Genomic DNA, 14,733 nt, shown 5'->3' with positions numbered 1-14,733 from the left:
TTCTGATTTATGTACCGATAAGGGCTGGAAAAAAGAAATAGGGAACAACTTCTATTAAATAAAAAAAACAAATCTTTCTACATCGCCCAAGCATATATCAAATCCTTTTTAAAACACTCCACAATATAAAAAAAAAAAGTTGCATTAACATTAGAAAGGGAAGGAGAATCTTCCGGCAGCTTTATTGTTCACTCGTGTCTGTTGACTGTAAATAGCAAATCTTTACTCGTTGCTGATTGTTACTTGGAAATACAAAGAGGAGAATCTTAATAAAGGGTGTTGTTTTCTCTTAGATCTGTATTTACGTTGTGTTTTCTTCCCTATATTTAAACGTACATACTCCTAATTCCCAAGGCATGGGAGTGATCATGATCACTGGTGATTGCTGTGTAGTCCTTAGTAAGGACAGTAAATAGGCACCCTTTAAAACCCAATGAATAACTTGCTTTCTTTTTACTACGTGTTCCTGTTTATGACCCAGGAGGTTAAAAGCCGCTGACTGGCATTTGACTTCTGACCTCCTATAAATGTTATGTTATCAGTTCCTGCTTGTTAACTTGTATTCACTGCATCTCCCCGATGGCTGCCAGTTAAAGGATTTGATTATATTTCCTAATGGAGTTCCTTAGTCTCTTTGCTTTTGTTTTAGGGTGTGAAGTGTCATCTCGCTTGTTAACCTGAGATTTTTTTTTACCTATTTGGAATTGATAATTCATTTGAATCTAATCAGATTTATCTTAAATATAGTATTCTTTTATTCATATAAATATGTATTTTTATATTTACAATTAATTGAATGTTACTTTAATTACACTATAATAGTAATCATTTTTATTTCTATAGCGCCATCATATTCTGCAGCAATTTACCTTTACACTACTACTAATATATATGTATATATATACATATATTTGTGTGCATATATATGTATGTGTGTCCATATATATCTATATGTGTGTGTGTATATATATATATGTGTGTGTGTGTGTGCATATTTGTGTGTATGTGTATATACAAGTGCTTCTCACTAAATTAGAATATCATCCAAAAGTTAATTTACTTCAGTTCTTCAATACAAAAAGTGAATCTCATATATTATATAGAGTCATTACAAACAGAGTGATCTATTTCAAGTGTTTATTTCTGTTAATGATGATGATTATGGCTTACAGCCAATGAAAACACAAAAGTCATTAACTTAGTAAATTAGAATAATTAACAAAAAACACCTGCAAAGGCTTCCTAAGTATTTAAAAGGGTCTCTTAGTCTGTTTCAGTAGGCTCCACAATCATGGGGAAGACTGCTGACTTGACAGATGTCCAGAAGTCAGTCATTGACACACTTCACAAGGAGGGTAAGCCACAAAAGGTCATTGCTAAAGAAGCTGGCTGTTCACAGAGTGCTGTATCCATGCATATTAATGGAAAGTTGAGTGGAAGGAAAAAGTGTGGTAGAAAAAGATGCACAAGCAACTTGGATAACCGCAGCCTTGAAAGGATTATTAAGAAAAGGCCATTCAAAAATTTGGGGGAGATTCACAAGGAGTGGACTGCTGCTGGAGTTATTGCTTCAAGAGCCACCACACACAGACGTATCCAGGACATGGGCTACAAGTCTCGCATTCATTGTGTCAAGCCACTAATGACCAATAGACAATGCCAGAAGCGTCTTACCTGGGCCAAGGAGAAAAAGACCTGGACTGTTGCTCAGTGGTCCAAGGTGTTGTTTTCAGGTGAAAGTAAATTTTGCATTTCATTTGGAAATAAAGGTTCCAGAGTCTGGATGAAGAGTGAAGAGGCACACAATCCAAGCTGCTTGAGGTCTAGTGTGAAGTTTCCACAATCAGTGATGGTTTGGGGAGCCATGTCATCTGCTGGTGTAGGTCCACTGTTTTTTATCAAGACCAAAATCAGCGCAGCCGTCTACCAGGAAATTTTAGAGCACTTCATGCTTCCCTCTGCCGACAAGCTTTTTGAAAATGGAAATTTCATTCTCCAGCAGGACTTGGCACCTGTCCACACTGCCAAAAGTACCAATACCTGGTTTAAAACCAACAGTATCACTGTGCTTGACTGGCCAGCAAACTCGCCTGACCTTAACCCCATCGAGAATCTATGGTGTATTGTCAAGAGGAAGATGAGAGACACCAGACCCAACAATGCAGACGAGCTGAAGGCTGCTATCAAAGCAACCTGGGCTTCCATAACACCTCAGCAGTGCCACAGGCTGATCGCCTCCATGCCACACCGCATTGATGCAGTAATTGATGCAAAAGGAGCCCCAACCAAGTATTGAGTGCATTTACTGAACATACATTTCAGTAGGCCAACATTTCAGATTTTAAAAACATTTTTTAAAGCTGTTGTTATAAAGTATTCTAATTTACTGAGATAATTACTTTTGTGTTTTCATTGGCTGTAAGTCATAATCATCAACATTAACAGAAATAAACACTTGAAATAGATCACTCTGTTTGTAATGACTCTATATAATATATGAGCTTCACTTTTTGCATTGAAGTAACTGAAATAAATTAACTTCTTGATGATATTCTTATTTAGTGACAAGCACGTGTATATACATATATCTGTGTGTATATATATATATATATGTGTGTGTGCATATATGTATGTATGTGTATATATATGTGTGTGTATATATAGATAATGTCTGTAAAGTGCTGTGGAATTAATAAATATAAATGAGTGAAATAAATAAAAAATAAGTTTATAATATATTTATATTTAATATTTTTAATTGTACATATATGTATGTTAATATATATATATAGATATGTTTGTTTATATATATCAATATATATATACATATATAATATACGTATATATATAAATTTGATGTATCATTTCTCAGTTCACCTGTGTATTATATCATTGCGTTATTACATAACAATTCAACAGATGCATAAAAAGAAAATGATACTATGTCTAAAATATAATAAAATGTCAACATTTTAGAAACATAAAGTTAAAAAAATTAAGTTTTTAATAAAAAAAAATGTAATTTTTCATCTTTTTTTTTTAAACTGATAAAAGTCCATCTACTTTCAGTGACAGTTTATGCAGGAAACGTCTTGGTATACATACATCCTATCATCTCTTTACAAGGATAGGTTTACTTTAGAATAGCTGAAACGCAAATTTCTTTAATTCAGATTACCATTGTAATGCAAGTGTTGTGCATACAAGAATCTTCATTAATAATTAGCACATATATCTAGAAATATAGTATCATACTATTATTTCCACTTTAATGTAAATAGGGAACAGAAACTGCAAAATGTAATAGAAAATATTAGATTTTGGCTTGTGTTTTGTTAAAAAAAATGATTGTTTTTTCTCGAGAAAAGTTTTGTGATTTATCGAATTAGCAATGGATGGCAAAATTAGTGATAAAGATCATGAATAAGGAAATTGTGTGGGCAGAAATTAACACAATGGCCTAAATGGTATTATGACTATTGTTGACTTGCGGTAATGAATGTATAATTTACGATACTTCTGTTAATATACATTTTCTACATTTTTACATAGATTCAAGCTCTTTTTCTACTGTATTCCACTGGTCTTTGTTTCATTTTAAATAGTTCATTCTTATGCTGAAATATTGAAGTAATTAAGCAGGTTCAATCCAGCAGTAATTCAGAGAGGATGAATGGCTCCCATGCCTAAATGTTCATTACTTGTGCTGCCGCTTCCTGTTACTTGCTTTGTTTAATTTACTTTTGTGTTTTAAAGTGCATATTAATGTGAATACTAATGTTACTGTAGTATATATGAAATCGGACTTTGATCAGCTCCTCCAAATTCAGTATAGTCTTTGACATCTATTAATTGATTGATCTGTATTTATACAATATTATTTCTACTCTGATATATACATAAACGTCTATATGTGTGTATACATATATACATAAATATACACATATATGTGTATGTATAATTTATAGAATGCATACATTTATCTAACATTACTATTCTTCTCATTATTATTATAGTAGTCCTCCTCCTCTTCTTTACTGCTGAAATTGCATGCACATTATTGTTATTTCTCTCTGATGTCAGTGTTGGGGATTAATTAGTATGCCTCATCCTTTCATCTTTCCTTTTACTTACCCAGAATGAAAACAGCACTTTCTAATAGAGCAATTTATTTCTAGAAGTGTCTTTAACTCTTTCCTGCCTTTTTCTCCCTATCTCTTTGCATAATTCACTTTCTAAGATTTCATTGCATTCCGGTTTATCATAGAGAAAAGTAAAATGCACACATCGGCTAATATCCCCTGATAAAAGTACTTTATTTTAATCATTTTATATTGGAGCTTCTAAATTTTTTTTTTCTTAGTTTCTATTTTTTTTTATATTCGCGTCTGTTTTTTTTATTTTTTATTAGCGTGTTTATTTAAATATTGTTATCCGATTGTTTATTGGCTCTTGAAAAGTTTTTGTGCACCTTTTTCTCTTCAATATGCAAATTTTGTAAATCGGAGGCATGGGAAAAAAAAAAAGAGTCTAGACCTAGACGGGGTACTGTCTAGATTGTGACTGACATTTTGTGACCTCTTTTCCTCACAGAAGGGGCAGAATGTTCCTTTTAAAACAAGAGCTTCTCCCCATTCACAAAAAAAAAATAATTAAACCTTATTTCTTTATTTTTTAATGTATATTTTATGAAAGCTTGACTTTGTGGGAGTTTTTGCTGTTAGGCATTTTTCCTTGAAATTGCTTTTTGGAAGTAGAGATTTAATCAGCAGGCTCCCAATGATAATAAAACAGGGCGTGCAATGAATGATCAGACTGTCCTGGTATTTGGAGAGGAAAAGTGACAACTTATTGGAAGTTCTCAAGGAATCATTTATATTTTACACTCCACTTGGCAGCTGATTTGAGATTGTCTGTTAGCATAACAAAGGCTCCGAGCATGTGAACTTCAGAAACCTTTTGACCTCGTTGCTGCTAGCATGAATAGCTCCCAGTCTTGCCTATACAGATTTCCCAAAGCTCCCCTGTTCGTGGCTAAATTGTTAATCAGGGTAATTTAATATAGTTTTCAATATGCCTCATCTCTTATTGGGAACGGTATTCAGAGTTTCTCTTCCTCCCTCCCCAAAAAACTGCCCCCCTTGCCCTATTCAAATTGTAAGAGGGGCAGCTGCAGACAAACCCCCATGAACTATATATGAAGACAGGGCAGGAGAGGAAATTCTCACAACTAACACTTTTTCTCCTCGTACTTCAATGTAAACTCTGGATCCCAGACTATTTACCATAGCGCAAAACAACAAAAACCTGCATCTCCATGTCAAATAGCGCAAATAATAGGCCAGGCTTCCACGGGCACTACAACAGTATCTCCTCCTCTCCTTTACACCACACACACACTCACACTTTCCAGACATAAGGCCATCTTATTGTAATTTATCACACACAAAAACAACTTTGTATCAATTCAAATGCACATTAGTTTGGCTGAAAAGAGACCTTTTTACAAATATATTCATTTTAATCCAGTTAATACCTAAAAGCCCTCATAGGGAGACATTCAGTTTGGTGAAAACATCTATAAGGTCCCGATTTCAGGAAAAATTGATTGATGACAAAAACGGTCAAAAGCGTATTTTTCATTATTTTTTTTTTTTAATGCTGAAATTAAGACAGCTCCAGGCAGCTGTTTTCGGAGATGTAGATCTTTAAGAAATTGATTTTTTGGGATAAATCAGGTTTACTCTAAATACAATCAATTTAGAGAAGTCATTTTAGAAAACAAAATTTTGAAATGCCTGTTTGCATTGTATAAAAGTGGTAATCCTGGTTCCCTACTGTGTTGATGATCTAGAAACTAAACTGCATTCATAATGTTTGTTCACTTAGATGTTTTGGACGTAAGAGTTTAAGTGCCTATTTTTCTACCTTTTTTCTTTTTAGCTCTGCAGTTTCCTGTTTTGTCCCTTTGGATTAATTTAAAAGCAGCTTCTAGTTCCATTGGGTTGCATTAGAACTTGTACATTTTAAGTTTGTTTTCTTTGATATCTCACCATGTATAATAATTCTTGAGATTTGCCTAAGAAGGGAAAGATCTTAAAAGCTTATGCAGCGTATTGACATGGTATTTTTTTTTTATGTTGGGCCTAACTTGAAATATTTTTAATTCCTTCAGGGCTAACAAAATCACTACAAAATATCCCTCTGGAGAAATATGTTGCTAGAATTTTATTTCTACATGGTTATAATCAACAGCTTTGATGCATGACCAGCCAGAAACACAAACAGTTTCTCGGAAAGTTACTACATATATTAAAATTACTATTAGCATATTTATTTGGATCCATCATTTTCCATATCCTTGTACATAGACGAGGAAACATTTATGGGTTTTGATACGAAGATTTTGCCTGCTGACTAGTTTTAACTAGTTTTAAGAAATGGTTATTATTCACAGCATCTTATGTCCTATAGATTGGTTCGCGATAAGACAATATACAATCCTAATGCGCTATAATTCCCTACACTTACACCACCTTTATAGGTTTAATGAAGATTTGACTTGTATGACTGATATTTATAAGCACAGTATATGTAATACGAATGGAAGATATTAATGGAAATAAGTTTAGTACATTTAAAAAAAAAAGTCTTTTCATAATGGTTGTGTGAGCCACTTATTAACAGTTTAAGCAATACTTCTATTATGTGGATATCAGACGTATTCTTCATCAAAAACTGTAAAATAGATCTACCAATTAATTATAAAAGGCACCAAAGACCACCAACTTAGGCTATGTTCACACATCATGTTTTTTTCTGCATTCATTTTCTGCAGCAAAACCTGATCTCTTGCCAGGAGGTTGTTCAGGATTTTTGTTGCTGTTTTATTGCTTTTTTTTTGAGTGTTTTTTCAGCGTTTTTTTTCACTCTCCATTTGTCTTTGTTATGCATGTACATAGAGTTCAGTGAAAAAAAAATCTCATTCTGATTTAGGCACAAAAAACGCTAAAAAAAATGCTGAAAACTTGACACCTGCGTTTTTTTCAGTGTTTTTTTCAACACCTATTACTTCCAAAAGGTTTAAAAAACGCCGAAAAAATGCTGAAAGAAGTGACATGCTCTATCTTGCAAAAAATCATGCAAAGCACAAAATCCTGAAAAAAAAACATATGTGCATGAGATTTCTAGAATCTCATAGACTTTGCAGGTACTGTAAAAAGCAGCTGAAAATTTGCTTCAAAAAATGCTGAAAAAAACATGATGTGTGAACATAGCCTTAGTCTACAAGAAAAGGGGTTTATACGATAAATACAGGGTATTTGTGGCCCTACTGGACCAGCCAATATCAGCAAACAAGATTCATTTAAGAGCTATATAAACAGTAAATGAAAACTTGGTTTAATGGACCAGTGTCCAATATTTCAGTTCCCTGGGATCATAATTGCTATGACAAACATATTTTAAGATAGTGGAGACACAAAAAAGGACAAAGAATGAGCGGCATCATTTATTAGCTAAGGATTTTTATAGACTTCCTCTAAGAAATAATTTTTTTAGATCCCTCTTTAATTTTTATCGGCTTGGAATGAGAGCGAGCAATACAAATAAGAGGGGCAGCATGAGAGAAGTTTTGTATACTAGATTGGTAGGTGGTTACAACAGATAAAAACAGTGGTTGGTACTTATCAAAGCAGAGTGCAATGCTAGGCTTTAGGGTTGAGAAAAAATGTTTTTCAGGACCCTGGTCCAGTCACCATGTTGATGGTCAATGGTGCCAGACCAGAGCCCTGTGAACCTACTCCTATCTATCGGCATCCCCGGTGTCCCTTTTGCTTAGTAGGCTCGTTTCTACATCACGCTATAACTATGACATTGCGTCGGACCTACAAATCATGTAGGAGAAGGATTGCAGGCCTCTGGTCCAGGGACATGCAAATTATTTACTAGGCAGAAAAAAAAATTAACACTGAATAATTACCATAGTGTACTTACATAACATTGTTTACATTATTTGCATTAATGGGTGAAAAGAAATTGTGGTTGAATTTTCGGAAAAAAAAAATTATCCCCATTGCTCCTCAGTCAAGGATCATTATTTTTGTTTGTAATGCTGTTTGTTACACTTTTATATACATCTACTATTGACTCCTATCACAAATACTTATACAGATCAGAATTTTTTATACTGTTGTATGAAAAGTATAGTCAACTGTACTTCTCTACACAGTTTAGTCCAACCTGGTAAAAGCCTAGCGTTAGACGTCAGTTTTTGCAGAAGCTTGTAATCTACCTACAGGCAGCTTACAATTATTGTATACTAATAAGCACTATATATATTTTTTTTTTATATACACGCAGGTAATGTATGGTATACTAATAATAAAACATCAATATCAACATAATACCATATAACAATAATAATGACAGGTTTACTTTGTATTTGGAAGTTTGGTAATGCTTTAAAAAAACTTTCTATGCCAAGTTCTTTGTTTCTTAATTATTCCTATAGTGCTCATATTAATTTTTGTCAATCATATACTTTGAGCAGACTAAAATAGTTGTTATTTGCATTGATATTCTGTTTAAAGAAGAGATCCTAGATCAGGCTTTGTATTTATGGGTCAGACCATTGATTACTTTTTTTTTTTTTTTGCATACATTTTCCTTTTGACTGGCAGATGTTTTCATATTTTGCTTGCTCTGAATGTCTTTTTCTCACGTAATAATCTTTCCAAGATCTTTAAGAACATGAAGTATACATTTTGGGTTGGGCTGAGTATATTCAAATAAAGGGACGTATATTTAAAATACCATTTACAAGGAGAATGAGCGCAGACACCAGAACAATTACATCACGATCCCTTTGGGACTGCCAACACCAAATTTAGCCAGACTGAGAGAGCACTGTCTAGACGTTCTCTTTTGTGTATCAGCTGTGTCTTTCTTTTTTATTGTCCCATCTGAATGTGACAGTTCAAACTGCACATGGATCCCAAACATCACTATCCTCGGAACCATATTTTACAATAAAAATTAGAAAACCTTGACAAGGTGATAATTAAAAGCTGTCACTTTAATTGTAAATTACTATAGAACTATTATAGGGAGATACAGCTAGGAAGAACCATTGGACCCTTTTTGTTGATAATTACCAAGTAGAGGTCCTCTGTCTTAGACTTTTTTGCAAACAGTATTATAGAAATTGACAAAGTATTTGGCAAATTATTTACCACATGGGACCTATTTTTTCTATACTTAAATTGTGCATTAATTTTTCTGTCTTATGCATATTTTTTTTCTATTAGTCTTATTTCATTCATCATGGTCTTAATATCACTTTAGATATACACATCCATATGTTGGAAAGTGCATATCTTTCATATCTTTGTTTAAGCTATCAAGACATTATTACAAATTTTGATCTTGTATGAAAGGTAAAACATAATATATGCAATTTCTTGATGTGACAGGAGAATGAAATCTCCTTAACAATGAAAAATGAATTATCTTTAATGGAATTAAAAAAGTCATCACGGCATAAAAAAAGAACTGATAATCGTGTCTCTAATCCCCTGCTACTCAGAGACTGCCCAGTCCCCCGACTGTCTTTACTTCTGGCTGTATCGATGATGCCCCAAATCAAAGACGTGATCAGCTGCAGCCAATCACTGCAGTCACAGAACATTTATCCTCAGAACTTCCATGTATGAACATACCTTCAGAAATCTGGTCTAGATTGAGGTGGTCTTTAAATAGGTTTCCTTGTGGTTATGTGCGGAGAAGAAATGAGAAAAGCCTAAAAAAATGTAGACATGGACTACACCTCCATACAAAGGCAGATTAATCTTGGTGAATCAAGCATATCTCTTATAATAGAGAGTATTTATAGCTACTTGAATTTTTTTTCCAGACTAAAAAATGGTGCTAAAAAAGACATGAAGAACCCATATGCTTCATATCTCATCCAGACGTACGTTTTTCACATACATGTTCTATCTATTTTTTTCACGGATAGAACATGTACTATTATAGTTTATGGGGCTGGTCGTATATCTGTGTTTTTTGGGGACGGTGTTTCTGCGAAAAAAATATCTGAGACCTATCCGATTTTATCCGACTCATGGATCAAAATTACCCATACATGTCTATGGTCAGTGAAAATGGGCAGCATGGTGGCTCAGTGGTTAGCACTGTTTGCAGCGCTGGAGTCTTGGGTCAAGTCCAGCCAAGGACAACATCTGCGAGGAGTTTGTATATTCTCCTCGTGTTTGTGTGGGTTTCTGGTTAGGGATATGTGGATACTGATAGGGAATGTAGATTGTGAGTCCCAATGGGGACAGTAATGATGATGTCGGTAAAGTGCTGTGGAACTAATGGTGATATATAAGTGAACATGAATAAGTAATAAATAATGATGCCAACTGTGCAAAGTGAAACACATGCTAATAATTGGCACACTAATGAAAATCAAAATCTAAAACAGGAATGAAAATTAGTCTGTTTTTTTTCCGCATATGAATTAGGCCTTTTACAGTCCTTTGGGGATATTTTAATGTTTTGGATTTTTTTTATGACACTTACGATTAAATATACTGAGCAAATTTGGATTTAATGGTAAAATATCAAAGATATATGTAACATCACCATTCATTTGGACAATTAAGGCTGAAAGATGAGTTGCTGGGACTTTAACATTTTACACAAATGTCTATTAGAGCTCACTCACACAAGCGTATAAGTCAGACGAGTGCAATACGAGAAAACATGGCATTGCACTCAATGCTCATCTAACAGTTTTTTCTCAGCTCGGATCGGAGTGAGAAAAAAATCGCAGCATGCTGCGATTGTGTACGAGAATCAGATCGCACTCGCCAATGCAATTCAATGGGTGCGAAAAAAAATCGCAAAGCACACGGACCATGCGTGTGCAAACCGATTTTTATGCACACATCTTAAAGGAAACCCAACATTTCATCAGCCAAGTACAGTAAATTCACAGCCCTAAACCATCAGAATAGAATAGATAGAAATATGTCAGTGAAATATATAATCAGTGCTTTGCCTGTGTAGTTTTCTGTACTTGTATTTAGCTAATAAATAAAAGAAAAAATGGTGTGGGGTCCCCCCCTATATTTAATAACCAGCTAGGGGAAAGCAGATACCTGTGGGCTGGTCTTATTATGCTGGGAAGGAGCCAATATCCATGGACCTTCCGAGCTTATTAATATCGGCCCCCAGCTGTCTACTTAGCCTTTACTAATTATTAAAAAGGGGGGACCCTAAAAAAAATGACATGGGGTCCCTACTATTTTTAATAACCAGCAAAGGGTAAGCAGACAGCTGCAGGCTGATATAAATATGCTGGGTAGGTCCATGGATATTGGACACTTCCCAGTATAATAAGACCATCCATCAGCTGCTCCAGAAATGGCACATCAATTAGATGCATCAGTTCTGGCACTTAGCCTCAGCTCTTCCCAATTGCCCTGGTGCGTTGGCAATTAGAGTAATGGTTTTGATGTCAGCTGTGTAATGTCCACTAACATCAAGCCCAGGGGTTAGTAATGGAGAGGAGTCTATCAGACACCCCCATTAATAACCCCGTAGTGAAAAGAAATAAACACACACACAGAAAAGTCCTTTATTTGTAAAAATAACTCCCCAGCAAATTCCCTCTTTTACCCATTTATTACCCCCCAAAAAAAGTAATTCACAACATGTTTGATCGTTTTGTTCTTTCCAGAGATAAGCTGGTCCATGTGCACTCTTGACTGAACTGTGTGTACATCACTATTGATGAGCGAGCACTAAAATGCACAGGTGCTCGATGCTTGGGTCGAGCACATTGGAATACTCGGGTGCTCGACCCGAGCAACGAGCCTAATGTAAGTCTATGAGAAACTCAAGCATTTTTCAGGCGGCTCCCCCCGGTGGTCTGCAGAGGGCCTAAAAATTGCCCAAATTGATGGGAACAGTGCTCAAATGACATGGGGACAGCATGGGGAAGACCCCTGGAAGCATTTCTGACTCCCAGATCACTTCTGTCAACAACATCGTCAGAGGTATTACGCCACTTTTACGGACTCACAATAAAACATACAAAAACTAAACCAAAATGGATTTTCCTGGAAAATATGATAAGGAACATCCTTTCCAGGGTAATGACTTTTATATAAAGCAAAATAAATAACCAAAAACAAAAATGCTCCTCCACAGCTTGGGCTATGTTCACACGTAGCGTTTTTGATGCATTTTTTCACTTTCGCATTGCTTTCAACGTGACAAATGCATTCACCAGGAAATGTCATTTTAACATTTTACAACCTTATTTGGCCATGTGGTGTGTGACATATCATCAGACACATCGTGTTTCATTTATGAAGGAGGGACTCTGAAAGTCACAAAGCCTATTTTTATAGGGCCATCAGGCGGCCTTTACTATTCTTAAAGGGCCAGCAGTCGGCCCTCAGTATTCTTAGAGAGCCATCAGCCGGCTATGTTTTATTGTTCCCATTACTAAAGAGTTGGTCTCCTATACTGATATTGTGTATGCAGTGAGTGGCAGGGCTGCCCAAAATTTGGACGTACCCTAATACCACTTTGAAAATTTGGATGCACCCCAATACCACTTTGAAGAGACTTAGAGGAGGGCCTCCTGAAAACAATGTTCCCATTATTAGGAAGTGGGTCTCCCATTGTGTTTGCCTATGCAATAAATGCAAGGGTTGCCAAAAATTTGGAGGCACTCCAATGCCCCATGGAAGAGACGTGGAGGTCAGAGGGCCTCCTGAAAACAGTGTTCCCATTATTAGGAAGTGGGTCTCCCATTGTGTTTGCCTATGCAGTGAATGCAAGGGTTGCCAAAAATTTGGAGGCACTCCAATGCCCCTTGGAAGAGACGTGGAGGTCAGAGGGCCTCCTGAAACAATGTTCCCATTATTAGGAAGTGGGTCTCCCATTGTGTTTGCCTATGCAGTGAATGCAAGGGCTGCCAAAAATTGGGAGGCACTCCAATGCCCCTTGGAAGAGACGTTTTGGAGGGCCTCATAAAAAAATGTTCCCATTAGAAAGGAGCGGGCCTCCTATTCTTGTAATGCCCATGCACTAAGTGTATGGGCTGACAAACATTTACCCCTGGGGGGTATACATGAACATGCTGTATAAAGAATTTTTTTTTTCGGGCATCATACACACCCTTTAAAAAAATTATGTGGGTGTTGCATCACGGACCACGGTCACCCTGGTGATATGGTGGTGGAGGATAAGGAGAAGGAGGAGGACAAGATCAAATAGCCAAAATCAGGAAGCGTATACTCATGTCTGGGTGTGAAAAGGTGCATGGGAATACACCTCCCAAGAAAAGACACCGGATTTGAGTTTATGTTCCGCTGCTATCATTCGGTGGTGTTGAGAAGTCTGGCCCAATCCAGTCCTTGTTCATTTTTATAAGAGTCAGCCTGTCAGCATTTTCAGTTGACAGGCGGATGCGCTTATCAGTTATAATTCCACCAGTGGCACTAAAAACCCGCTCTGATAAAACGCTGGCGGCAGGGCAGGCCAGGACCTCCAAGGCATAGAGAGCCAGTTCATTCCACGCATCCAGCTTGGATACCCAATAATTATAAGGCACAGAGGAAGGACGGAGGACTTTGATACGGTCGGCAAGGTACTCCCTCAGCATCTTCCTAAATTTTGCACTCCTTGTGAGAGTACCCTGTGCCTCAGGGCTTGTGCGATGGGAGGGGCTGAGAAAATTCTCCCAGAACTTTGACAGTGTTCCTCTGCCTCTGCTGGATTGAAGTTGTGTCTCTCTTGCCTGTACTCCTTGGTTGTCCAATGAAGAGTGACCTCTGCCGCCAGCGTTTTCTGATGGGAATTTTTTTAATAGTTCCGCAACAAGGGCCTTCTGGTACAGCCCCATATTTGTAGACCTGTCCGCCTCAGGAATAAGAGATATAAAGTTCTCCTTGTAGCGTGGGTCTAGAAGTGTCACCAACCAGTAATCACTGTCAGCCAAAATTTTGAGAATGCGAGGGTCATGGGAAGGGCAGCGTAACATAAACTCAGCCATGCGTGCCAGACTGCTAACATGCAAGACTTCCGTGTCCTCACCAAGAGGATGACTGACCATGCTCTCCTCCTCCTCCTCCTTTTCCTCCTCTCTGTCCTCTGGCCATCCACGCTGAACAGACGATATGACAGCTGTGCAGGTAGTACCGTCTATAGCGTATGAAACTTGCTCCTGTTCTTCCTCCTCCTCCTCCTCTTCTTCATTGTCCCCCAATCCACGTTGGGATGAGATGAGGCTGGGCTGTGTGCAATCACCCTGTATGGTTCCTTGCTCCATCTCATTGTGCTCCGCCTGCAATGCATGCTCTTTGATTGTGAGCAGAGAGCATTTCAGAAGACAGAGAAGCGGGATGGTGGTGCTAATTATGGCATAATCGCCGCTCACCATCTTGGTGGAGTCCTCAAAGTTTTGGAGGATGGTACATATGTCTGACATCCATGTACACTCCTGAGGTCTTATGTGTGGAGTCTGAACTGAATAACGACAGCCTTGTTGATGCTAGTTTCCAACAACTGCCCTCTTCTGCTCACAAATCCTTCCCAACATCTGCAGTGTAGCGTTCCAATGTGTGGGGACATCACACACCAGTCTGTGAGCTGGAAGCTACAAACGCTGCTGAAACTCGGCAAGGGCGATGGAAGCTGTAGGTGACTTTTTAA

The 14,733-nt window shown here is 36.9% G+C and overlaps 1 long non-coding RNA gene across 1 annotated transcript in view; it reads left to right on the top strand.

Annotated features, from left to right (window-relative positions):
• Positions 1 to 14,733, top strand: part of LOC141167811 (uncharacterized) — a 135,403-nt gene that overhangs the window by 747 nt on the left and 119,923 nt on the right. The gene's annotated exons all lie outside the window — the stretch shown is intronic.

The sequence above is a fragment of the Phyllobates terribilis genome, unplaced genomic scaffold (genome assembly GCF_046119375.1).
Source record: "Phyllobates terribilis strain yellow unplaced genomic scaffold, ASM4611937v1 Scaffold_1__5_contigs__length_1240528914, whole genome shotgun sequence".
NCBI lineage: Eukaryota > Metazoa > Chordata > Amphibia > Anura > Dendrobatidae > Phyllobates > Phyllobates terribilis.
Note: the sequence above shows the minus strand (reverse complement) of the source record. Positions and strands in the feature narration are given on the sequence as shown.